The sequence below is a fragment of the Cupressus sempervirens genome, chromosome 2 (assembly GCF_028749045.1).
Source record: "Cupressus sempervirens isolate cs-2001-9-10 chromosome 2, ASM2874904v1, whole genome shotgun sequence".
NCBI lineage: Eukaryota > Viridiplantae > Streptophyta > Pinopsida > Cupressales > Cupressaceae > Cupressus > Cupressus sempervirens.
In genome coordinates, this window is record NC_143119.1 from 64,193,102 (window position 1) to 64,220,683 (window position 27,582).

Here is a 27,582-nt window from a genome sequence, read left to right on the forward strand (position 1 = left end):
GAATCAAGGATTGAACATGAAGAGGAGGCCATTTAAAAGATGCTGAGGTTATGAAGGTGGACAAGAAAGGGGGCATGGAACCATTAAGTGTCATTCATGTGGGCAGCTAGGGCATACAATGGCTCAATATCCAGTCAAGAAAAAAAAATCCCACTAATCATAATAAGTATATAAGAAATCAATTGGTGATGATTGATGAATCTTGTTGTAACAATAGTTCCACACAAATTGGGAGTGCAACACTAGTAATTGATGGGAAAATTATGATGTTAAGGAGGACTATCCTAAAAGTACCTTTGAAGACAAAACCACCACAAATAAAATCCTTGCTCACAACTCAAGGTAAGGCATATGGAGAATTGTGAAAAATATGTTTTCACTCTAGATCAACAAAGAATGTTGTATCCTTAGAGATGGTTGAGAAGTGTAAACTCAAGGGGCTACCCCATGTGGTTTCACATAAAATTTCATGGTTATATAAAATCCATAGTTTTATAGTTGTAGAAAAAGAAAGGGTAGAATTTGAAATTGGATAGTATAAGGATAAAATCCTAGGTGAGATCATTCGTATGCATGCCTATCATTTGATCCTAGAAAGTCCATGGCAACTTGATGTAAAGTCTTAGCATAATGGTGAAAAGAATACCTATTTGATAGAGAAGAATGGTAGATAATTCAATATGGATCCTTTATCTGATCATATGGTGAAGGACCAAGATGATGGTGTAGTCAAACTAATCAGGGGTAAGAATTTATTAAAGATGAGTAAAGAAGATGATTTTCAAGGGTATGTTCTCATTGCCAAGCCAAAAGAGGAAGTTAGAAGTAAAGAACCAATACTTGTAAAGGTGAAATAATTACTAAAACATCATCCTTCCATAGTTTAAAAGGAGAAAATGGAATCTTTACCACCTCTCAGAAGCATAAGTCATTAGATTGACTTAGTACATGGTGCAACTTTGCCAAACAATCCTTCCTACAAACTCACACCATAAGAGAATGTAAAGTTAAGTAAACAACTTGTAGATTTGTTGAATAAAGCATTGGTGAGGAAAACTTTAAGTCCATGTGCATGTCCATTAGTTTTGGCACCCAAGAAGGATGAAAAATGATAGCTTTGTGTTGATTCAAGGGTAATTAATAAGATCACCATTAGGTATAGGTTTCCTATGTCTAGAATTGAAGACCTAATGGATAATCTACGAGAATCATGTGTTTATTCTAAATTGGATTTAAAATCAAGACATGACCACATTATGATCAAAAAAGGGGATGAGTAGAAAAAAACTTCTAAGAATAATGAGGGACTATATGAGTGGTTGTTGATGTCATTTGGCTTGAGAAATGCACCTAGCACATTCAAAAGATTAATGAATGAAATTTTGGTATAATTCATTAACAATGATAAAGGGCCTGCTCTGATACCACTGATGTAGGTATGGCTCTAATGCCACTTACAAAGGACCACACCACCCTTACCAACTCACAACCAATAGCAATTACAATAACAGTTCTACAAGATCTCTCAAGATTTAATCCAAACCCAAGCTAGTCCAAATCCACACTTTGGTAGAAACCTCTAAGATCTCAACTTGTGCTCGCAAGCCACCAAGAAACCTCCTTGTTTCTAAACCATAGTCACTAGCTCTCCTCCAACCTTATCCAAGATCCAAGTGTAAAATGCCTTACATTTGGCACTCTATCTACACACTCACAAGTCCACCACAATCCTGCTGTAAACTGCCTCACATTCTGCGCTCTGTCTACAGTCTCAGGAAAACTCACTCTTCACTTCCTCTTTCTCTTTCACACCTTGAAGCCTTCCAAGCTTTCCAAGCTTCCACTTCTCAAGCTTCTCCTTCTCAAGCTTCCACTTCTCAAGCTACTCCTTGAGCTTCTCCTTCTCAAGCTCCTCCTTCTCGAGCTTCTACTCCTCAAGCTTCCCCTTGAGCTTGATTTAGAAATGCTCATATGCCTTGTTTAAATAGGCACTTCCAACCCAAGACATTACAAACACAACCAATGTGGGATAAAAGGTAAATACAACTATCTTTAAATAAATATTAAATTCCCACCCAAATACAACTAAGCACCCAACAAATACTAAATACATGATTTATCCAAAACCTTCTAGAATTTCCACCTACACACCTCGATTAATGGAATGACAACTATTTTCCTATTTATGCCACCCATGCACCTCGAAAATAGAAATTCCTCTTTTCCTTTATTCTTATTTTCTATTTTTAATTATTTCTCCTCTAATTTTCGTCACTTTCTCTCTCCTCCAGATTTTTTTTTTTTTTTCAATTTTTTTTTTCCATGCAAGATGCTCCTGCATCAAAAAAATTTTTAAGAGTATATTTAGATGATATTTTGATATTTAACAAGAACATAGAAGACATTTGTAGAATCTTGAAATGGTGATGAAAAAGTTGCATGAAAAGAAGTTACACATCAATTTGGAAAATTGTGAGTTCTTTAAGTCTAAATTAGTTTTTCTTGGTTTTGTGATTTCCAAAGGATGCCAAAAAATGGATCCTTGCAAGGTAGAAGCTATTCTAAATTGGCCTAGTCCTAAGACAGTGGGGATGTTAGGAGCTTTCATGGCATAGCTACCTTTTATGGGAAATTAATTAGTGGATTCAATGGGATAGTAACATCCATACTTGATACTAGAAAAGGAGGAATCAAATGTATGTTTAGGTGGACTGAAATAGTAGAGAAGAGTTTTCAATTTTTGAATAAGAAAGTGGCAAAATTACCCACCCTAATACTACCTAGTTTTGACAACATGTTCAGTGTAGAGTGTGATGTTGGAATGTATGCTATAAGAGTAGTCCTTAGTCAAGAGAATCACCCCATTGCATTTTTTCAAAAAATTTGAATCAAGCAAAGCAAAAATATTCTACCTATGACCTGGAATTGTACTCCATGGTTCAAGCACTAAAGAAATGAAAACATTGTCTCATGTCTAAGGAATTCATAGTATATACTCATAATCATTCCATTAGTTTCCTGAATAGGATGATGAAATCAACCATAGACAATGTGGCTCTTAGAGGACATTTTGGAGTAGAGAAGACTCTAGAACAATTTGTAAGGTTCTACTACTAGTTTGGATTACATAATGAATTTAGGAAGAATGTGGAAAGTTGTCTAATTTGTCAAAGATCCAACGGTACATCATCTAATGTAGGCTTATATTAGCCTTGCCAATACCTGCAAAACCTTTGGATAACATAAACATGGACTTTATCCTTAGGTTATCTAAAACTACTAGAGGACTGAACATGGTATTTGTAGTAGTTGATAGGTTCACAAAAATAGCTCATTTAATACCCTATAGAAGCAACCATGATTCATCTCAAATTAAAAACCTTTCCTTCAGAGAAGCAGTCAGAATTCATGGACTTCCTATGACAATAGTGACTGATAGAGAGACAAAATTCATTGGACATTTTTGGTAAACCTTGTGGAAGAAAAATGACACACATTTGGCTTATTCATCAACTTATCACCCTTATACTAATGGCCTAACAAAGGTTTAGAATAGGTCCCTGGGGAATCTACTTAGGTGTCACACAAAATAACATGGTATGGTTTGGGATTAGGTAATCAATCAAGGTGAATACACATATAATGATTATGTTAATAGATCAATGGGCATGAAACCTTTTGAAGCAATATATGGTTCTCATCCAAGAGGACCCATGGAAATAAGGGATTTGCAAGACATGAAGTCTAGAAGTGTCATAGGGGAGACACTTGTTGAATTAAGGAAGATAGTACATGATCAAGTCAAGGATCATTTGAAGAAATTAGTAACTAAGTATAAGGACAAGGAAAATTAGAAGAATAAGGAGATTCATTTTAAGGTTGGTCAGTTATTCATGGAATTCCTAAACAAGGATAGGTTACCTAAAGAACTAGGCAGCAAATTACAGATGAAAAAGATAGGTCCTTGAATGTTTTTGCATAAATATTGGAAAAAAGGAATATGAATTGGAATTACCATAAGGGATAGGCATATCACACATTTTTAATATAGAAGACCTCACTTTATACAAAAGAAAAACAATAACATGGATTCTAGTAGCAGCAACCTTTAACCCAATGAACCATTATAGTTGGAGAGTATTTGGGATACCAAGACAATAAAAAATATTAGGAACAAGAAATACAAGGAACATTTGGTGAAATGGAAAGGCCTATCTAAGGTGGAAGCAATCTATAATAAGGAGGAAGATATCATCAAACACAACACAACTCTTCAACTCTTGGCAATTCAAGGAACTTGAGTTTTTCAAACTAGGGGAGTATGGTGTAGGGGCCCTAGGTTCTACATAAGGTGGTCAAACATCAAGAAGGCTAGTATAGGAGGTCAATAAGTGTCCAAGATGACACAAGATAGTTTAGGCAATCTCAAACATGCATTTAGGTAAGTTATTTACATGTTTTAATAAAGTTTTAGGCAAGTCAAAGGTTGGTCAATGATTTCTCAAACATTGATAGTTGACCAAAAATCATCATCTTCATGTTTCATAATATTTTTATATGTTTTGGTATAGTTTTGTAGACATTTTATTTTTTTTTTGTGAAGATTGTGTAAAAGTTATAAAACTGCAAAAAATGCAATAAAAGTTGTCATGCAACTTTTTGCAATTTTTCTTGCAAACTTGAAGTCTAATAGTCATATCATTATTAAGATCAAAAATAGATGAATGAAGTTATAAGGTCAATTTTTTGGACCTATAATTTGACTATCTTCAACCTAGTTGGGTTGGAATGACATGGTACAAATTTGAAATGAAATAAGATATCTTTTTGGAGTGAAAATTATGCATAGGCAAAATGTATCTTTCTACTTCCTCTTATAGGGTAATAATAAGTTATTGGTTATATTTCTAGAAAGTTTAGTTTTTTTTATTAGTGAATAAAATAATTAGTTTGATTGAATAGGAGAAAACTATTTTGAAATTGGATTTTTGTTTGGTCTGTTGGTGACCCTACCCTATAGTGAGGGTTTAAAACAAAAACAATTAACTTCTCCCATTTAACTTAGTGAAAATACATGGTGATGGTTTTCAAGAAATATAATATTATGTGGAAAAACTCATGGCTTGCATCCTTTCATTCTTTACTTGAATGCGCTACTACAACAACATTTGAGTCTTTTCAATTAGTCTACCCAACATCCTGACAATCTGAACTAACATTAAAAAGGTCAAGAAATGGGTCATGGAGATTTGATATTTGGTAGCTAATGAGGTAGAAGGTTAAAAATATTTATGGGAGAATAAAATACATTGTGGGTTTCAAGGTTGGAAGCCTAGAAGACCAAATAGTGTGTTTAAGCCTAAAAGCATAAAAATGAGGGCTCGGGTGTTAAAGGATCAAACGAGGTGATCCAAAGCTCATCTTTAGGAATCGGCTATATAATTTGATGTTATGTAGGATTATGTAACTATTTTTGAGTGTTTCTTGGAATTTAGTTTATTTTAGTGTTTTTTTGATGAAATAGGGCTACTAGGGAAGAACCCTTATTAGGCCTCCTAGTGTAACTTGTAGATTTTTCTTACAAAGGAGACCAAAACCTATCAAATCATCATGAAACTTCGTAGAATGGTAGAGAACTATGTATTGGTGTGTGTGTGTGTGGAAGCTTGTAATAATAGAGGGTGCAAGGGATAGTAGGATATATTTTGGAGATTACACCTCTTAATTGCATCACATTTTATCCTTCATGCCTTTGACTAGCTATTTGATCCATAAAACATTCGTAAAATTTACTAGAACAACCACATATTTAGCTTCAGCAATAGCTTGATATATGAAAAAAAAAATTCTATTCCAGGTGACCAATCTCTTTCCTAAGAAAATTTCTCCACCACTTGTACTCTTTCTATCATCAAGTTTTCAAGCCCAATCAACATTTTTATAGGCTCTTAACTCAAACTTGTCATTTTTCTTGAAGTATATACCATAGTCTTCTACTCCTTTTAGATATCTCATAATTATCTTAACAATCATCAAATAATTCTCCTTAGGATTTTCATGAAATCTTCCAACAATACCAACAACTAATACAATCTTAGGTCTACTATGCACTACATATTGCAATTTGTCAATCATAGACCTGTACAATGTTTGATTCAATTCAACATAATCATTAATGTTTTAAAGTTTGTATCCTTTTACCATAAGAATGCTAAATGGTTTTGAATCCTCTAAGCTAAATTTTTTCTATATCTCCTTCATATACTTAGACTGAGTGATGTGTATACCATATTTCATTTGATATACTTGCAAAACAACAAATAACTTGACCTCTCTAAGCATAGACAACTCAAATTCTTTCTTCATTTCATTTGCAAATGACTTACATAATGCATTTTGACCTCCAAATATGATATCATCAATAAAAATTTCAGCTAATTCAAGATACCTTTACCTCCTATCTTCAATTTTAGATTACTTTTATCATTAATCTTCTCAAAACAAATCTTCACAAGATAATTGTGAAGCCTTTCATACCATGCTCTTGGGGCTTTCATTAAACTATATAAAGTTTTGTGTAATGAAAATACCATGTTCTTTTTGTTTGGATCAACAAATCATTAATTGTTTTCTATGTAAGCCTATTTTATAATATACCATTAAGAAATGCTAACTTCACATCCATCTGATAAAATTTGAAACCTTTGTATGTAGAGTAAGAAAGTAGAGTTCTTACTCCTTCCAATCTTGCAACTGAGGAAAATGTTTCTCCATGGTCAATTACTTCTTATTGTGCATAGCACTTGCAAACTAATCTTTCCTTATTCCTTGTGACATCGCCATTCTCATCTAACTTATTTCTATACACCCAATTGGTCCCAATCACATTCATGTTCTCTAGTTTAGGTACTAGAGTTCATTTTTTGTTCTACTCAATCTAATCAATATCTTCTTTCATGGCTTTACTCCATTCCTCATTCTCTAAGAAATATTTCAATGTCTTAGGCTCATGCATGCTCAACAAAAATGTATCACTTCTCAACTTATTTCTTATCTTTGGTCAAGCTTCTTTAGCTCCAATAATTTGTTTAGTAGGGTGATGTCTTCTGACATACTTTGATAGTCTTGATTCTACTCTTCTTTCTTCAATGGGACAGTCAACTTTAGAATCACGACGTACTCCTCTATCAGGTACAATGACATTCCTTTCATGTACACGTATCTCAATATCATAATGTACCTCATCTTCTATCTGCAACTAGCCTCCTAAATGTAACTTGGTTCTTAAATGCAACTCGACATTCATTACATGTAACTTAGTGGTCACTAATACTTGATGTTGATTTACAACTTGGTTCACAACACCTTCATCATTAGCATACCTTTATAAAGTGTATAAAGGATTTATACTCTTCTAGTTCCTTCATAGGCTCAGCTTCATGTACCTTTGTATATTCATCAAACTTCACATTTTCACTCTCCACAACTTTGTAAGTGTTAGTATTTAAACACTTATAAGCATTACTTCTTGTGGAATAGCCTAGGAATATACGTTCTTCATTTTTAGCATCAAGTTTACCATTCCTATTGTCTTTAAGAATATAACACTTGCTTCCAAATACCTTAAAATATTTTACATTGAGTGAGTATCAATACCGTAGTTCAAATGGTGTTGAATGAGTATCTTTCTTGACTAATAGATAGTTCAATGTATAGACAATGGTACTTACAACTTCTTTTTAGTATTTTAAAGAAATATTCTTCTCCATCGTGAGTGTTCTAGCATAGTCCATTACATATTTTTACTTCCTTTCAATAATTCCCTTTTGTGGAGGGGTCCTAGCTATAAAAGTCTGTCTCTTGATTCCTCTATCATTACATAATATCTCAAACTCATTTGATGTAAATTATCCACCTCTGTCAAATCTCAAACATTTCATGCTTTTTCCAGTCACCTTTTCAACTCTATCCAAGTACCACCTAAACATTTGGAAAGCATTAGATTTTATTTTTTTAAAACATAATTGTCATCATTCTAGAATAATCATCAACAAAAAGGATAATGTGCTTGTCAGCTTTGTAACCTTGCACATCAATTGGTCTATGCAAATGAATATGAACTAATTCTAGAATTTCTTTAGAGGAGTGGGTCTTACTTTTAAAACTAGATTTTGTCATCTTGCCTAACTTTATCTACAAATCATATTGTCAAGTTTCTTTAGTTTAGGAAAACCTCTAACTCTTTTCATGTTACTACTACTGACTATGTTATCAAAGTTAACATGAGATAACCTCTTGTATCATAGCCACACAACATCAAATTCTACAAAAAAACAAGTAATATAATTAATGTCAAGATAAAATAGATTACCTTTATTCAATTAGTTTTGCATTAGTATCATAGATCTTTTCTTTCTTTTTCTCAAACTCAAATTTGCATCTTGAATTATTTAGTTGTGACACACTCAACAAGTTATAGCTAAGTCCATCTACATAATAATCATTGTCACACATGATCTTTTCTATCAGTTTGATTAATCCTTTAACTTTTATCAAACAAGGTGCATTATTAACAAATCTTACACTATTTCCATTTAATAATCAAGGGTAGTGAACTTACTTTTATCTCCAACCATGTGATGTGCACACCCACAATCAATGATCCATCTCTCACTCGTGTTCACATTAGATACTAGTGTAGTTGCCTCATCCTCACTAGAATATTCCTTCATTACAACATACACCACTTCATCGTCATGTCATCAACTTCATTTTTAGTTTCCTTTTCATTAATGTAGAAAGATTTACTTCAATTATCTTTTTAATATTTGTTTTCCTCATCTATTTTACTTCTATATTTGTCTCCACTTCTATTTTTCTTCTTCTTTGGACTTATAGTAGAAATATGATCTACTTCAATAAAATTAAAACACATGATAGGTATCTTACATTTAAATTTTCCTTTGCCTCTATGAAATCTCCTTGCCAACAATGCTTCAAGCTTTTCTACATCCTCCTCATCTATATCACTATCACTAGAAACATATTTGACCTTTTTCTTTCTCTCTTTAGGCTCCTTTAATGATAGTTTATCTTGGAAAGCAAATTCAACATTTTTTTAGTTTTGAAATTATCAAATTAGAGAGTTCAAAGATAGTGAGTCTACCCATCAATCCATCAAGGGATATATTGTTACTACGTATACATCGTATTTCATATATGGAAAAAATTATAATAGCATAGATAGGTAGTAGTTTTCTTAGTAATTTTCTACTTACAGTCTCATCATCAATAATACCATTAGCTTCTCTAATAGCATTCAAAACATCTTTAATTCTTGTGCAATATTGAACAATTTCCTCACCTTCTTGCATTCTCATGTCATTGAACTTCCCTCTTAGACTTTTAGATCTAGCTCTCAAAACATTTTTGTCTCCTCCATAAATTGTTTGTATAAACATCTCACATCTTCTTTGTAGTGTCACAATCTTTGATGTCATTGAACTCTAAGTAACTTAGGCTAGAGGAAATCTCCAACATTGCCTAATTATGTTCTTTTTTATTTTTTAGATCATCTATAGTTAGGGCTCCAAAAAGATCAACATGATTAGTGGTGATGGTAGAGTGTGCACGGTCTCCAAGACTCCTAGTTACATAGCTTCATTAGACTTTGCCATGTAGGAAAGTTTTCCTTGTTTAGTTTAGGCACCTCCTTTTTATATATCTTGATCTTTAGCTCTTAGTACCTTCAAACTACTTCCTCTTAAGCAACCAGTTCTTGGATTACAATTCTTGGAATTATTTAAAATAACTAAGAGGGTAGGCAGGGGGGGATGGGGTGGTGAATCAGTTATCTAAGGTCCAGATGTATAAATAAAACATTTTAGTTGTAATCAGGTCCTTATCCATAAAATTTTAACATACATGCATCCATTAGATCATACAATACCTTAACTTTGTAAGTTAATGTCCTAGTTTAAAATAACTTTGCAGAAATGTAAGTTTATAAAATACTATAAGAACTTTAACAAAATTTGACACAAGGATTTTACATGAAACCCAATTTGGGAAAAACCACTAGTAACATGCTACTAATTTCCATTCTTCTGAAGTGATGCCTTGTGAAAGGCCAACCCTATTAAAGGTTACAATACACACTACTAAATGTGACCTAGTTAAAGGATTTCTATCACCCTGTTATGAGTGAGCCTTGCTAGAGGTCTTTAGTGCATTCCATTAGAATGTCACCCAGTTAAAAGATTTATAAATGACTATTATGTTGAAACCTTAATCTAAAGGGTTTTATCCACACTGACATAGTTATTAGAAAGTAACAGCATGACTTGATCTAATAAAAACTTATAGCTAACTTGCAAATTGCAAATCTCTATTTCAGTCCTCCATTCTTCTTGGCATTTATACACTTCAACTTTGACAGTTCATTCACCCTTCAAGAATTCATTCCCTTAAGCCTTCTTACTTTGTATGCCAATTGTAGTCTCTTCTATTCAACCACTTAGATGAAGAAACACAGTAGAATCCTTGTCTTCCTGAGGTTCTCACACATGAAAACCTTTGCTTCTAACCAACTATCTCTATAAATAGATAATTTAGATCTCTTGTTGCTTAACCAATATCATCAATTTTAGGGTTAGGTAGGATTCAAAAAATCTACCCATTTTTGTATTTGGATCATCTAGAAACTTCCTCTTCAATCTTCTTTGAAGTTGCCTCAAAATGGTTTACCTTGAATTTTTTGCAAAAATCTCATCATTTTTATCTTCCACATGCTTCTAACCATTCAAGAAATCTAAATAGTCAGCTCAGATTCATCAAATCTTCTATTTAATATTTTTTGTCATCACTTGACATCTATACTACTTTTTCACTCAACTAAAACTAGTTCACTTGCCAAACACTAAAGATTACTGATGCTCGGTGCCAAATAAACTTTAATTAACATCTACTAATATTCACTTAGCTTGCATAGTTTGTCTTCTTTTATTGAGACCTATTCATTTTGAGTGAGATTATATTGACTACTCAACAAGGCTTGGCATAAACTTTTCTTCCTTGATCTTCTTCTACGATTTTCTTAAATGATCAAACTTTAAGTAGATAACAATACACTATGGTATCAATGTCTTGGTCTTAGTGCTTCTTTTACACACTGAATAACTCAAACTTTCTCTAGGGCTTCTTGTTATCTCTTCTTTTTAAATCCTCTTCATCAATAAACTAGTTGATAGCTTTCAAACCAAAAAGAAATTGTCTCACCAGCTAGTACAAATTTGACATCATTGACAAAATAATGATTGTTTTATTATAGGCTGTAAATTATCTCATGAGTTTGTAGCAGGTTTCACATCATTGACACAATAATGATTGTTCCTTTACTGGTTCTTCACTTCAAAAAAAATCTCTTTTCAATATCACTAGTTAACATATTTGGTGCTATTTTGTATGTGTATATTCTTATGGTTTCTAGTTATATTGTTCACGTGATTATGTTTTAATAAGTTCTTAAAAGTTATATTGATTTGATAACTAACTCACCCCCTCCCTTCTTAGTTATGTTGGTGGATTTTACTTTCTAGAAAGTAATACATGTATGCTCAGAAGTATTAAAAACAAAGACACCACCTTTCAAAGTTGTGATATTCTTAACAAATAAATTTTTCTAGTGTTCTTTGGAGTCCACCCTCATGGCAAAGGATGAACCACCCATAGTAGTGGCTAAAGAAGGATAGGACCTATTAATTTTGACAAAATATTAATATATAAAATTATTTAAATCCACTATTTGGAGAATAAAAGAGATACATACTTCTATTAATATTTGAGAAAGATAGAAAATCACCTTAGATCACATCTAATAGAGTCTAAGAAAGAGAGCACTTTGGCTTCTCCAAGATCATTGACTTCAATAGTTCTTTCTTGTTCATTTTTTTTTTGTAGGATTATTTGGATTCCCTAGTGTGGAAACAACTCTTAATATCTAAAAGTTACTATTCTAGTAGAGGATATGCTTGTCATAGAGCATCCCAATATTGTTTGGCATATAGAGGTTGACATGGAAAAATAAGTATGTAGTGATTTTTCTGTAAGAAGGATGAATTTTTCTAGCAATGGTCTATATAGAAGGGCTTCTTTGATCATGTTCTTGGCCACTAACTTGATTCATTTTATGGTTATAGGGGTTTCCCTTGTAGATATCATCACTTTTTGGGTCATTTCAATAGTAGAGTTTACTAGGGGTCTAACTATGACTCAAAAGAATATTTATTGTGCTATAGTTCTTTTGGATATAGATTAACACCAGCCCATGTGCATATAGGTCCTATAGAGGTCAAATTCAAAGTTATTTAAAATATTGGTCTCATCAAGCTAGCTCCTTTGGAGGAGAATTCTTTTGTCCATCTTAGAGAGTGAGAATTGAAAGTAGAGTGTGTTGGCTCCTAATTTAAAAAAATTAATATTAACCAAGAAGCCAGAACAATACATCTAAGGCTAGTGAATTCCCATGATGGATGCACTCAACTGCAATCTTGGGCCAACTATAAGGCTAGACCCTTCTTCTACTTCAGGCTCCGCAAAACCTAGGTGAGTATACCTTCAAGTTTTAACATATGGTACTAGTGCAAATAAACATAAATCTAAACCTATTAATAGTAGATGAAACCCTTATAATCTTTTGATACTTATGCAATAATATAGGAATGAAATAGCTACAAATCACAATCTATGAACCCATAAGCTAAGTGAGGGCTAATTCCTTTTAGTCAAATAGAAAGCACCAAAATTTAAATTGATTTGTGCAAATTATGTTAATCTCAACTTGCATCTGATTCAATGATCAGTGCCTTATCCATTGCAACATAGAGTCACTGCCAGTAGGATGACCTAACTTAATTTCCTTATAACTCAGTTTATTAATTGAAATCCCCAAACTCCATTCTCTAGCATCCTCTCCATACACCCAGAAGCCCTATCAAATCATTAAAGCATTTACTTAACTCCTTGAATTAAAAGCAACAACAGATCTGATACACAACTCATCCAAGTTTTCTTAAACAAAATGAACCTAATTCATTCAATTACATAGTTAATAGCATATGAAGAATTAGGAGAGAGAATAAGAGAAGACATATAATTCACTGTAAATCCCCTTTTGTATTTATTCTTGGAAAGGCTGAATACATTAACTAGTAACACTGAATGAAACTCCAGATATGTCGCATGATCTATCATCAATTTTCATTATCTCAGAGAAACATGACATGAAATGAAATTAGTAACATGCACAAGAAAGAATATGTGGCTTGCACAGCTAGAGCTCTACTCAATTAGACAAGAAGTAAAACCAAAAACAACTTGGTCTTAGAGTAAAAACTAGAACCCTACTAGTTTCACAAAGAAAACTACCAAAAACCTTACAAATGAGAAAGAAAACAAATGATATAGAAGAGAATGAATTTATGGATCTGTTCTATGTCTGACATGTGTCCACTTGGAAAACCTCCATCTATAGATGCAAAACATATTTCTACTCTCTCTCTATAACTACACATTAGATATTTTCATTGTTGCTTTATAATGCCTTAAAAAAATCTCCAAAATGATTGAAATGAGTAACTGATTTTGATGCCAGATCTGAGATCAAGGCAAAGGCAAGAAATAAGTCAAATGACCTCTAGAGACAAGATAAACATTTTAGAATCATTTTTCTCCACATTCAGGCTTCAAAAAACTTTCATATCTTCCCTCTAACCAATGTTGATGTTCAATGACAAATTTTGTCCATTCTGCTGAGAATGCCCTAGAAAATAGAAATCTCCTTATAGACTATACCGCTAAATACCTATGCAAATTATAACCTCAAATTTAGAAAATTCATCTCCTCCAAGTTCTAATGGTTTACACTATATATTTAGGATGAAAATGGTGCCTCTAATGCTGATTTGAAATTTCATGCCTCAGGCCATGAACTATCATTAAAATTTAAAAAATAATAACTATATAGTTAAAACTATATTATATATCATTTAAATTCAATTTTTTTGAATTATCATAATGCACAATCAAACTTGAAGATATATGATTTTAATCTTTATTCATTTTGATCCTCTCCTTTGGTCACCACATGTCATTTCATCATTTGTTAACCCTCCTAGGTAGGCCCCACAATTTCTACTTGTTTTTGAATTTTTTGGGAGGTCACCATGTCTCTATTGGCAAAACCCTCCCATTTTTTGGTGGTGACATGGTGACCACAGTAATCTGGCATCATTTCTAGCAAGTGTTCTCTAACTAGTCAAAATCATTGACCTTGCTTCCACTTGGCAATGGTGGGCCCCTCCTCGGCTTCTGCCTTAAAAATGTGGTGTGTTTCAAGACACTAAGTCTATTGTAGGGAATAATATTTAAACATTTAAATATGTCCATTCCCAGTGAATGTGGGTTAAAAGACTTAGACTATTTTCATTGTGTTCCCAATCTTTCTTCCATGGCGTCTGCCCATGGTTTCTCCTTTCTCACACCACACACAATGGGCATTATTGCTGCATCTAGTGGCCTTTCTCCCTGCCATGAGTCAACTCCAAGGTGTCTCCCCCCTACTAAGGGTTCATTATATGATGCCTCCCTTGCAGCTTCTATTCTTCAATCATTGCCATGGTGGTCTTTCCCCCTCTACCTTGGTGGAAATTATTCCTTCATTGATATTGCTAAGAGATGAACAATAGGAAAATATTTTCCATTGCCTATGGAAGATTTAAATTTACATCAATATCTAATATAATCCACTCCCAAAGTACTTCCTACTGAAGATGATTTTTCTTGTCCCATTTACTTTTGAAGCTAGCAACTCATTAGTAGCAGGGCCACTTTAATGACTTGCAACTCTCTCAAACTCTTGCTTGGCATTCATGTATAGGTGGAAAAGAACACAAATTAGGATTACACCAATCAATGGAACTGGCTTCTTTAAAGGATGAAAAAATAGCTCCAGTTCAAAAAATGCTTATGATCTGCTTTTACCTAATGTTCAAAAGGTCTGTATCTTCAAAAGGTCCATAAGAAATCCTTTAACTCTAGACTATATGGCCTTCCCAATAACATTCTTTCTAATTAATACTTTTGCACCATCCTATGCAAGCAGTGCTAGGAAAATCTATGTGTGGAAAGAATGGCTGAAATGAGATATGGGGTTTTAGACCCATAAAATCAAAGGTTTTGTCCACCATAGTGAAAAGGTCACCCAAATAGTCACCACTATAACTAATTTCAAAACCATCTGCCTCAACAACCCATTATGACAAATCGGCACCATAGCAAAACATTTTTACAACTAGTTTTCCACACACTCAATACTTTGACACATTATTTCACAAATATGACCTCGCAATTAGGTGAAAATAGTCAGCCCCCAAAGTGTGTTTGGTTAAAAAAAATTGAACTAAAATACTTACAGATTTAAACTGGCCTACTGAACTTGTCATATTGACTGAAATCAAATTTAGTCACTGAACAATCGTTTGAAACTAATTTCAACCTTCTACAAATTTACCAATTTCATGCCAAGGGGTCTTTTGACAAGCCTTGAAAACTGACCAAAACACCTGACCAGGCTCTGAAAGTAGGCATACAGATTCTCTATTATGCATTCTTGCACCCTATCAAATCTTGTCTCATGATGAATTCTCAGCCAAAGGATATTGACTGTCAAAGCTTCCCTTTTAGAACTGCCTGCAAGAAAACGTGTTAGAAAATAATGAAACATGCTCAGATTTGGCTTCAAAAATTGGGTAGACTAACACTTGGGGGCACAAAAATTGGGGCATTAGTTCATCATCATGAGGAAAACATAAATCTAGGATTAGGGCCCATGATGAATAATAGGACAAAAATGGTAGTAGTCAAAGTGGGGTACTCAAATTTGTAGACTGGAAACAATGACAAAAAAGTGTTTTTCTCAAATGGAATGGACCTAGGAAAGTGTGCAAACTGATTCATGAAGGTTTACAAACTGGCACACTTGAAGTAGTTTAAGAGTAGAACATAATGGTACAATCTACTCAATCTCACGTATCACAAATTCAGAGATATGACATCATGAATAGGGGTACCAACTAATCTGCATTTCTTAACACTAGTAAAAAGTTACAAATTGCATTTGGAATCATGTTTGAAAACTAATCAAATTGATTCTTCATAAGAAAAAAATTGAAACATAGCAAGTATCTAACTACTAGAGGACAATGAAAATAAAATTATCTCATTTTGGTTAACTGGGTCAAAGTTATAACAAGTCAAACAGGGCTTCCTAGAATTCTAAACAATTTGCATCAGAATGACAACAATAAATGACCAACTTTGAGGGAATCAAAATATAGTCAAAACAAATTGAAACAACTCAAAATTTGAAACATGTGTTCTCTAATATGGACACTAAACACTTCCAAAGTGGTGAGTGATGAAACATTATTGGGTATGAGATATTCAATTGCAAACATGGCCTCCTGTTGTCGTTTGACAGTTGGGCAAAAATGCAAATTTGGACATTGCTCCTGATGGGACTTCATGAAATGACTCACAATGACAATTTATCTTCATGGGACAAGTGGACATACTGAATTCAAGGTGTTAGAAACATTAAACATCTCTTAGACCTCAAAATGATAGTCAAGTACACATGCATCAAAAAGTACATATAGGGCTTATTTTAGGATGGTACTCAAAATCAGGGCTTCAATTTTGAGTCCCAACAATGGCTCTATCTTGGGATGCATGTCCCTTGTGAGCATGGAAAGGATCTAGATCTCTAGAAGAGGTAAACCACAGACCTATCAGCAAAAACTTCTCTTGAACAACTTTATTGAAAGCAAAAACAACTTCTCCTAAATTGTACAAATGATGGCCCCAAGCCACCGAACTTCAACAATTTTTTTTTACCTCTATCATTAATCTGATTTTCATCTAAACTTTCATGAGGTAAGTTGAAAATATCATTTCTATTAGTTTCACCAATTAGATTAACATTCTAAAATAACTCACTTGGAAAAATTGAATCCACACCTTCACTTTCATAATACATATAAAAACTAGATTCATTCTCTATAAATTGCTCATTATGAAAGTTTTGATCAGCATGCTCAAAAATATCAGATTCAAATTGAAACTCCTTTTCATTGAATGAATCATGTATGTTATCAATCTTGAATATGAAGGCATCATATTCAATTCAGGGAAAAAAGTCACATATACCTTGAAACTGTGTATCCTTATATATAACCGGATGATATTCAAATGGGCAATTAGATTTATACTCAAAAATTTCATTAATGTTAGAATTTGAAACTATTCCAAAGTCCTCGAATGGTACTTTGAAATCAGCAAATGGATTAGTCATCACATTAGAGTATTCATCATAAAACTCATTACAAGGTGCATGCTGATTTTCAATAACAACTTTGTCAAACACCTTGTTAAAACATTATAAGATGCAACAACATCATCACGATCACTATCACATCCATAAGAAGAATGATTTGATCTCTTACAGTAGTAGGATAATGTATCATCATTGAACTCATCCTCAACTAAATTTGAATATTCCATGTGCTCTTCAAAAAGCGGGTTAATAATTCCATGCAAAGCTCCTTTGTATACATTATAACAAGTGATGTGTTGATCAACATCCAACTTCTCACTATACAATGGATTCGTGAAAGCTTTAAAATCATTTCTAACACCACTTTCATGGACACTTTCAGCATTTGAAGAAGAAAATTCAAAATCATGACTAGAAGACACACCATCCACTCCATCAACAAAGCATGTAGAATATAAATCAATATTACTTTAATTGTCTTCATTAAGGTGATTCAAATGTCTTCCAAACCAATCATCTTTCATTTTATCAATAGGTGTTGATGCATTAACCTTAGGATCATTTATATACTCCTGATTACTACCACATGCAACCTTATGACATTTATCCACACAACTAAGCAATTCATCACTATAAATGATCTCTTTGTCCTTATATTGTCTAGACAACTCTTCTTCACAACTTTCAACCTCAAGCTTATTTGTATAATTCTGAAATGGAACTTCACTTTCAGATTTAGAAATAGAACTCGTACCTTTACTTGCATTAGAGTACTCTCTTACATCATTGCTTTCTTCTTCCCAATTTGCATTAGATTCATATGAAGACAAATCTATGTTATCAATGTCCTCTTCTTGATTCGAGTAACAACTCTCATCATTGTCTTCACATGATGCTTCTTCATAATACATCGGATCAACAACTTTATCTTCATCACTTGAAACATGACTTTTAGCTTCTTCATTATCCTATTGAGATGAACATATTTCAACTTCAAAGTTTATAAAATTCTCAACATAATGCAATCTATCAATAAGAGAAATCATTTCTTACATATCTAACTGATCAAGTGAATCATCCACCATTGAAATACTACAAACATGTGCACTATGTTCTTCAAGAATAAAATCATCTCTTCTTAGAAACCAAGTAACTTCATTTGCACATGTCTTTAATTCTGATTTTTCAACAAAATTATCTACCACAATAGGGGTACCTACTTACTGATCTGAATTTGAACATGCTACATGACATTGATTTCTCCTTTGAACCTCGTCTTGCCGAAAAACATTTCTAGATAAATGAGTCATAGTTAATCCATACTTTATATTATTTTCAATCTCTACTCATATCATGAATGCTTGATGCAAAGTCTTAAGTTCTTTATCTCTTAATAGATTACTCATCTTCTTATCAAATTTGTCAAGATAAACCACTAAACACATTTGATCATCTAGCTTACCATTTTCAGGAATATCATTTACAACCTTTGCAAATCTGATATTGAATTCAGGAACTACTTCATCATTCCTGATTTGTATCTTCAAGAATTTGTCAAAACTAATCAAAGATGCTTACTCTCTACGTGCATTGCTTCATGAAGCATAAAATTAATTCATCCCAAGATGAAATAGAATATGTTGGCAAAAAGGAAAACCAATCTCCAACGTCACCTTCCAAAGTTTGAACAAAGAACTTCATATGTGTGTCTTCATGAGCAATTTCAAAATCACCAATCAAATAATTGAACATCTAAACATGATGACTGGTTGAACTTTCATGGTTCCTACAGAACTTAGGCAAATACTTTCTAAGATTATATGGTATATGGCTTGGGAAACCATGAATGCCATAAAAAATTAATGGCATGTATCTCTTGGTAGAAAAAGATCTACAAACATCACTAATCGACTGCATACTTGATGAAAGGAAACTTGTCACTCTTCAAAGCCTTGACACCCACCAAGAATAATTTTGATTTGTAATTTGCAGCAGACTTATAACCTTTTACCAAATGAATCTCTTCAAACACTTTGCAAAATTTTATACAAGCTAAAACTTATTACAATGAAGTGTATAAAATTTAATTATTATTTGATATTATGTTTGATAAACATGTAAATGAAAGCATAGCATAATGTATACAAAAATATAAAAATTGGATCTAAAATTAGAAAAAATAATATTTTTGTTTATTTCTTTTAACATACTCCCATTGACATTACACGTACTAACCTCATTCACTCACATCGCAATCCAAAATTGGAAATTTGGAAGAAGTTTAGGGACCGTGCATTTCATAGTTGTTTTGTACATCGATGTAAACTTTATCCCAATCACAAAAGTCAAATTTAAGAAAGAATTTGCATGGCTGACTATTTTCATTACAATCTCTTCCTTTCTCATCAATTTCACTACAATTTTGCCTTGGAAATTAATGTGTAGAGAAAGCATGCATACAGTTGAGTCTTCACATAAACGATTTCTATCTACACTATAAACCCAGTTCTCATTGCATCCTGCAATGAATAAAACGTACTAAATTTATAAATAAATCTCCAAATATATTAAGCGAGGTGGAAGAGATCAAGGGAGTTGAATTGTCTTCTCTGAGTTCACACAATTTCAAGATTATTTCATGTTCACTATGAGGAAGAACACATTTCTTGTAAATCACTCTTCCTCATGGCAATTATAAATACACTTAAACCATACGAAGGCATAGATCACAAATCTCCAATTGGAACGTTATATAGATCTAATCTTAGTTATCCCAAATCTTCATTTGCTCTTCTAATTCAAGGCAAAAATCATACTCTTGATTTGGTTCCATCATCTTCATATATTGCATAGGGTCATCACTAAATTGGCATCATGAAGAGAAAAAGTATGTGTATTGAGGGAATATGCAGGGGTTCAGATGAAGGAAGGATTAAAAGTTTGCTGAGGGCACGACATGGTGTTCACAAGGTCACTGTCAACATTCAAAGCAGAACAGTCATTGTCGACCATGATTCACAATCTCCATCTGACTTTGGTATATATTCTCTCCCATGTTTTTGTTTACCCCCATACTATTTCTTTTTTGGAAGTCGGTATCTTCTAAAGTTTTTAAGCTATTTATTTTTAAATTTATTTATCAGAAGTAAAATTATTTTTCCTAATTGGTCCTAGGCTATTTTTTTGGGCATTAAACATTTTTTCTAAATTAAAAAATCAATGAAAAAATAACAGATGGATATTTAATTAATACTGATCAAAATCACTGACAATCTATTGCAAATTCGTCAGAATTTGTGTCTATTAAACACAAAAATCCTTACAAATCATAATGCCATTGAAAAGACTTACACAGACTGGAAGAGGTTAAAGCTTAAATATAATACGCAAGGCTGATGCGGCCTTCCAGTTTTACATTAAAACATTTTAAAAAGCAAAGCGAAAAATTCAGACAATGTAGTGAAAAAATGCATTGGGTTATATAGCTCTGCAAGAACACATACACTATACTACACTTACAAAGAAAAAAGACCAAATCAAAAATTTTAAGTCTGTATTACTAGTATCAAAAAATTATATAAGCATTCCCTCTACAAACCAACCTTCTAATCTCAATTTTTAAATACCTAAAAGAGCGAGTTTGAAATTAAATATACCTACAACAGAGACTTCCCTTCCCCTCCATGAATAAGATCAATAACCTTTTTCTTTTCCAAATATTATAGCATGCTATCCAATGTAATAACAAGTTTAGGCCATATATCATCTTTGGCATAATTTTATGTCCACGTATCTTATATTTATGAATATTATATGTCACTATATCCCGGGCCAATGTACATTCATGTGTCAATTTCTATTTTGCCTGGATTTTAGCTTGGGAAATTGTTTTAGTTGTTTATTGCGTGAAAAGACTCTAAATCTACAAACTACACTATTATGGTTTCCCTCCATTACTTATTGCGCTTTTGTTTAAATCACTCCATGCTCCCTCTCGAATGTTATGCATGTACTTTGAACCTCTTAAATTTTATATAAATTTTTTCATGGTTTTTTTGTCATTAAATTTTAATTTTGTTTGGTTTTTTTTCTCATATGAATTTTTGAGAAGGGTAAGTGAAACAAGTGTGGCTTTTGGTTGATTTGAAATAAGAATTTATTTAATAGAAAATTGATATTACAATGCTTTTATATTAGTGAGATTGTACTATGTTTGAGCTTCTAGTTAGTTATTTACTTTGTGAAATTGTCTTTAATTTTGTATTAATTTTTTAATTTTTTAATTTAATTTAATTTAATAGATTCTAGATTTTTTAATTATAGAACATAGCTTTTCGATTCTATATAAAATCTAATTAGTTAATAAAAATATTTAATCTATCTATCTTTTAATGATGAAATTTGTGAAAATGTATATCACATAATTAATATAATTAGACAACATTTATTGCATTTAATTTTTACAAAAGAATGAGGATTTACATGTCATATATTTAACACTATAGAAACAATAATTTACTTAAATTTATTTTAAAATTAGATATAATTTATAAATATAAATACATTTCAAATATTATTCTAAGAATCAATTTTTTTAATTGAAACATAATACATATAACAATATATAATATCAATACAGTAGAAATATGAATTGCATTGTTACAATCAATTTTCTTCTGCAAATGAATACATTACTCATGTTGTTCCAAGTTAATACCAGACCTATTCACACCTAAAAATAGGAAACACTACAAACTTGTACCCAAACACCGTTCACAGTCATGGTACAACACATTTCATCTCACACAAACATTGCAAGATAATTTTCTTTACGAACCCACACCTATGACCCCAAAAGGCAGGGACTTCAGCTCACAAAGAGCTCTTGTTTAATAGGGTTTCATAGTTTACATGTGAATAATAGAAAACCTTTCCCATAAGAAATTTCTAACCATTGTGGGTTGACGTTGTTGATGATATGTGTGCAGTCAATGCTCTAGCAAACCTTCGATTCAATGCTTGGGTTCTACAAACAATAGATTTATAGGAAATGCAAGGAAAAGCCACAAACATGAAAACATTTATCACCATTTGCAAGGAAAAGCCACAAATATTGAAATATTTATCATCAATGATGATTTTAATTAGCTAGATTTGCACATTTCCTCTCAATTTGGACATATTATTGTATTCCTTTCTATTAATCTCTTAGAATATGGTTCTTGTTTTAGTTTTCTTGGTTTTAATTGATTGATTCTTATAGTATTCATCTATTCTCTGCATTGGGACATACTAACATCATAATATCCAGTGCCAATTCATTGTAATGTATTAGCGGTTCAGGCTGATTTTTTCATTCTTTAGAAACTTGCTATCATATTTTTTTTCTCTCTTGCACAAATCAATATATGAAAATATTTTTGTGTAGTGGATGTCTAAAGATGAATTGTTTCCTACTTACCTTAGGGAAAAGAGGGGTTAAAATTTATTAAGATAGAAAGGAATACAAAAAGGAGAGCTCAATAAGGAGCTCGATCCTAAGCAACAAGATCATCAAATTCTTGCACCATCTCAAAGGACAGTTGCCTCCTATCTCTAATATTCCAACCCGGATCATGACTAGAAGCCCATTTGGCTAAACAATCAACAGTTCTGTTCCATTCACGATGAATATACGTGAACCTAATGAACTAAAAGGAGGTAGAGAAGAGAATAATCTGCTTAACAAGAGTGGCCAACTGCCAACTAACATCCTCAAGCTCTTGCGAAGAAAGCATGTTCACCACCACTTGGGAACCAGACTCACAGATAATCTTACTCCATCCTCGCAAGCAACACTGTTCCACAGCATATAAAATAGCTTGAGCTTCCATGAGATTGTTAGTATAATCACCCTTATGAATTAAGAAGAAAAATTTAACATCCCCAGAACTACAACGAGCCACTCTGCCAATACCAGCAGGGCCAAGATTCCCATGGGAAGAACCATCAATGTTAATTTTTAGAACTCCATAGGGAGGAGGAGTCTAGTCCCCATCCTGGTTAACCTGACCCTTCCTCTAATGGTGAAGCTTCCTGGACATAGAAGGAAACCTATGAGCTACAGCCCCATCCTGAAGATGAAAATTGAGATGATTACAAATAGCAAGATCAACCGGATCCATACCCCCATCAAGCTCACACTTCACAAGAATAATTTCTTGAAGAGAATGTGATATTTTCCACCAAAGATGCAAAACACCAAGCCAAACATCTTGGAATATGCGACAATTCCTCTCCAACTAGATATGCCAAAGCATGAAAGATGGGCCAGCAATCCAAGTAGCATGGAGAGAAGAAGACTTGGAGGGAGCACTACCCAAGTGGGCCTAGAACTCAGGAAAAGAGGAAGCATGTTGACAAGAGCAACCCCAAGCGCTCCACCAAAGGTGCCATATCTAAGTAGAATAGGAGCAATGGGAGAACAGATGGGAGACAGACTCCTCTCCATTACCACACAAAACACAATAAGAGGGGCCCTCAAATCCACGTTTACAAAGATTATCCCAGGTAAGACAACGGTTGTGAGCCACTAGCCACATGAAAAAATTGCACTTGGATCAAGAAACTTTATAGCAAACTTGCTTCCACCAAGGGACCTCAGCATCTCCAAATAATTATCTAGTTATCTCTTGATACCTAGCAGAGACATGATATTTACCAGACAAGGTACTGTCCCAAGCCAAAACATCTGGACCAAGCAAAGAAGAACACTCTCTAGAGGCCAGAATTTGAGAAAGCTCTTGACGATCCATGTCTGTACCTCCCAGAGGCCAATCAAAAGAATGCTTCCATCTATAAACAACAACAGGTCCCAATTGATAAGAAGTCTTGTAATGAGCCACTTTATCCCATCCAGCGGCAAGAAAAGAGTCAAAAAGAGGCTGAAGATGAGGGTATATGGATAAAATGGAAAGGAATCCATCCCAAGCATCAAACCAAAACAAAGCCTGAGAACCTCCTTTACATATCCAGAACAAACCCCTCTTCACCAACATCGCACCTGTCTTCAAAGTATGCCAAACCATTAAGCCATGACCTTCAAGAGGATGTGCAGAAACAGAGCAAGGATCAGCACCATGAAAATATTTATGAGTGATAATACAAGCCCAAAGTTGATGTTTTCCAGAGCACCATCGCCAACAAAGTTTAGCAGCCAAAGCTTGACTACTCAAGAGAGAAGATCAAAGACCAAGACCACCCTCCTTTTTAGGCCTACAAACAGTTGCCCAATTAACTGAGTTCCATTTAGTACTACGCAAATTACCACTCCAAAGGAATTGTTGAGAAAGAGCATCAAACTCCTTGAGAAAGTAAATAGGTGCAGCCTGAACCATGCTTCTATAAGTAGGAAGAGCTTGGATAACGGCTTGAAGAAGAGTAACCCGGGTAGTAGTAGAAAGACATCTATGAGTCCAATGATTTACCTTATCCTAAAGCTTGGTAATCAAATTTTGCCAGAAGAGACGTGGCTACCTAGAAACAGCAATAGGAATGCCAAGATACGTCAAAGGAAGTGACCCAATCTGAAACCTTAGGATACCAACAATCCTATGCTGAATAGAATCAGGAGTGTTAAAAAAGTAAATGGAAGATTTGTGCTCATTAATTTTCTTTCCTGAAGCTACCAAATAAATGTCCAAAGCATGTCAAAAGGCTTCAGCTTCCTTGATCCTAGCAAGACTGACAAGAGAAAAATCATCAACAAATTGAAGATGGGAAAGAGAAGGTAAGCCATTACCCCACATCCAGCCTTGAATAGAATTCTGGGACACCTGATGCTTAATGAATCTGCCCAATCCTTCAGCCATGATGATGAATAGATATGGGGAGAGAGGGTCACCCTGGCAAAGGCCTCTAGAAGCACCAAATAGTTGAGAAGGTTGACCGTTAATAAGAGTAGAAAAAGAGGTAGAAGTAACACAACTCATAGTCCAACTCACCTAGTCAGAGCTAAATCCAAAAGAAAGAAGAATACTCCTTAGGAAGCTCCATTTAACTCTATCATAGGCCTTAGCCATATCCAGCTTAACAAACATGGCTCTCTCCCTTGAAGTAGCCATAGAGTGAATAACCTCAGTAGCAATAACCACCCCATCCAAAATTTGTCTGCCAGCAACAAAACCACCTTGTTCTTCTGAGATAATAATGGGAAGCCACCTTTTCATTCTCTCAGCAATCAACTTAGTAATAACTTTGTAAACCACATTACATAAGGCAATTGGTCTAAACAACTCCAATTCATTAGCACCCTCTCTCTTAGGAATAAGAGTCAAGAATGTAGAGTTCAAAGCTTGAAGCATCTGCTTGCTAGCATAGGATTCCTTAACTACTTCCAAAAAATCATGATTAATGATGTCCCAAAATTCCTGAAAGAATTCAACTGGAAAGCCATCAGGACCAGGAGCCTTCCCCTTAGGCATGCCAAAGACCACTTCCTCCATCTCTTCCAAAGAGATTGGACACATGAGATAATCATTCATTTCTTGAGTGATAAGGCAAGGAATATAGGACAAAATAATATTTTCTTCATTATCAGCAAGAGGAGAGTCCTCAAAGAAGAGGGTAGAGAAGTACCAAATAGCCTCCTGGAACAAAGCTAGCAAGGAATTCAGTTGGATACCTTGAGAATTAACCAAAGAAGAGATAGTGCTCTAATTCCGATGAGATCACACTATTTTATGGAAAAAGGCAGTGTTTCGATCACCTTCCTGGAGCTAATCAACTCTAGCCTTTTGCTTCCAAAAAATTTCCTCTCGAAGTTCCTATTCTTCTAGAGCTCTAGAAGCAAGGGATTCGGCCTTGCCAAGATCCTCTAAGAAACCTCAATCTCTGATCTCCCTTGTGATGACATCAAGATATTCTTGAGCAAGCCTCTTCATAAAGTGAAGGTTCCCAAAGCATTGCCTATTCCATATCCTGATCTGCCTTTTAACATATTGAAGCCTTTTAGAAAATGAGAACATTGCAGTACCATATGTAGGAACACCATCTTTCCACCAACAGAAAACAAAATCACAAAGAGAGGTGTCATGAAGCCACATCAACTAGAACTTAAAAGGAGGATGCTTTGGAACACAAGCCCCTATAGCAAAAAATTTGATTGGCCAATGATCTAAACCCCTCCAACCAAGGATTTCTGAAGAGATAGTAAGGGTGCCACTAACCCAGAAGCAAGAAACAAGAAATCTATCCATACGTTTTGAGATAGCAACAACACTAGTCCTGCAATTATTCCAAGTATAGAGACCATTAGAAGGCTTAACATCAGAGAGATGCAAAAGAGATATGTGTTGCTGAAGAAGATCAAAAGAAGGCCGCAATCTAGCCAAACCACCATGCTTCTCCTCCAAACATAAAACTGAATTGAAGTCCCCTGCTAACACCCAAGGATGATAAGGATGACAATTTCTAACATATTGGATATGTTCCCAAAGTTCCTCCTTTCCCTCAAGATCAACAGTTGCATACACATTAGTAACCATGATTACCTCTCTTGAGTCTAGAGCAGAAGCTACCATAGAGAGAGCTGAGTGAGAAGACATCTAGCCAAGGGGAGAAATTTTTTGAGGATCCCAAAATATAGCTAAACCACTAGCACTACCTTTTGCCCCAACACACTGGCATTAGCCACAAGACCAAATACTAGAGGCATGCTGGACCATAGACTCCATAGAGAGCTTAGTCTCTTGGATACAAAAAACATCAGGGTTATGATCAACCACCGAGTTATGAATAGCCTTTTGTCTAGGGATGCTATTCAACCCCCTTACATTCCATGAGAGAATAATCATCATTGGGTAGAATTGGAAAAATGAGAATCCAAAGGTTTCACTGAACCAGACTCAATCAATATATCTCCTATGAGTTTAATCTTCTCTTGGTCTATTTTGCACCCACTCCTTAGAGGGGGAGTAAAAGAAACCCAATTAAAGGGTCAAGGCATCAACCCCAAGGGGAGAGGAGATCCCTTGCCCTTACTTGATGGTAGCACATCCTTAACCAAGTCAACCAAAACAACATCATTATCCTCCAACACTACAGGAGTCACTAGAGCCTCTGTCACATGAGCTACAGGGACCTCACAGTTTTGATATACTACAACTTGGGATGCCCCACAAGCATCATTAGGAACAGATCTCTCATCTAGG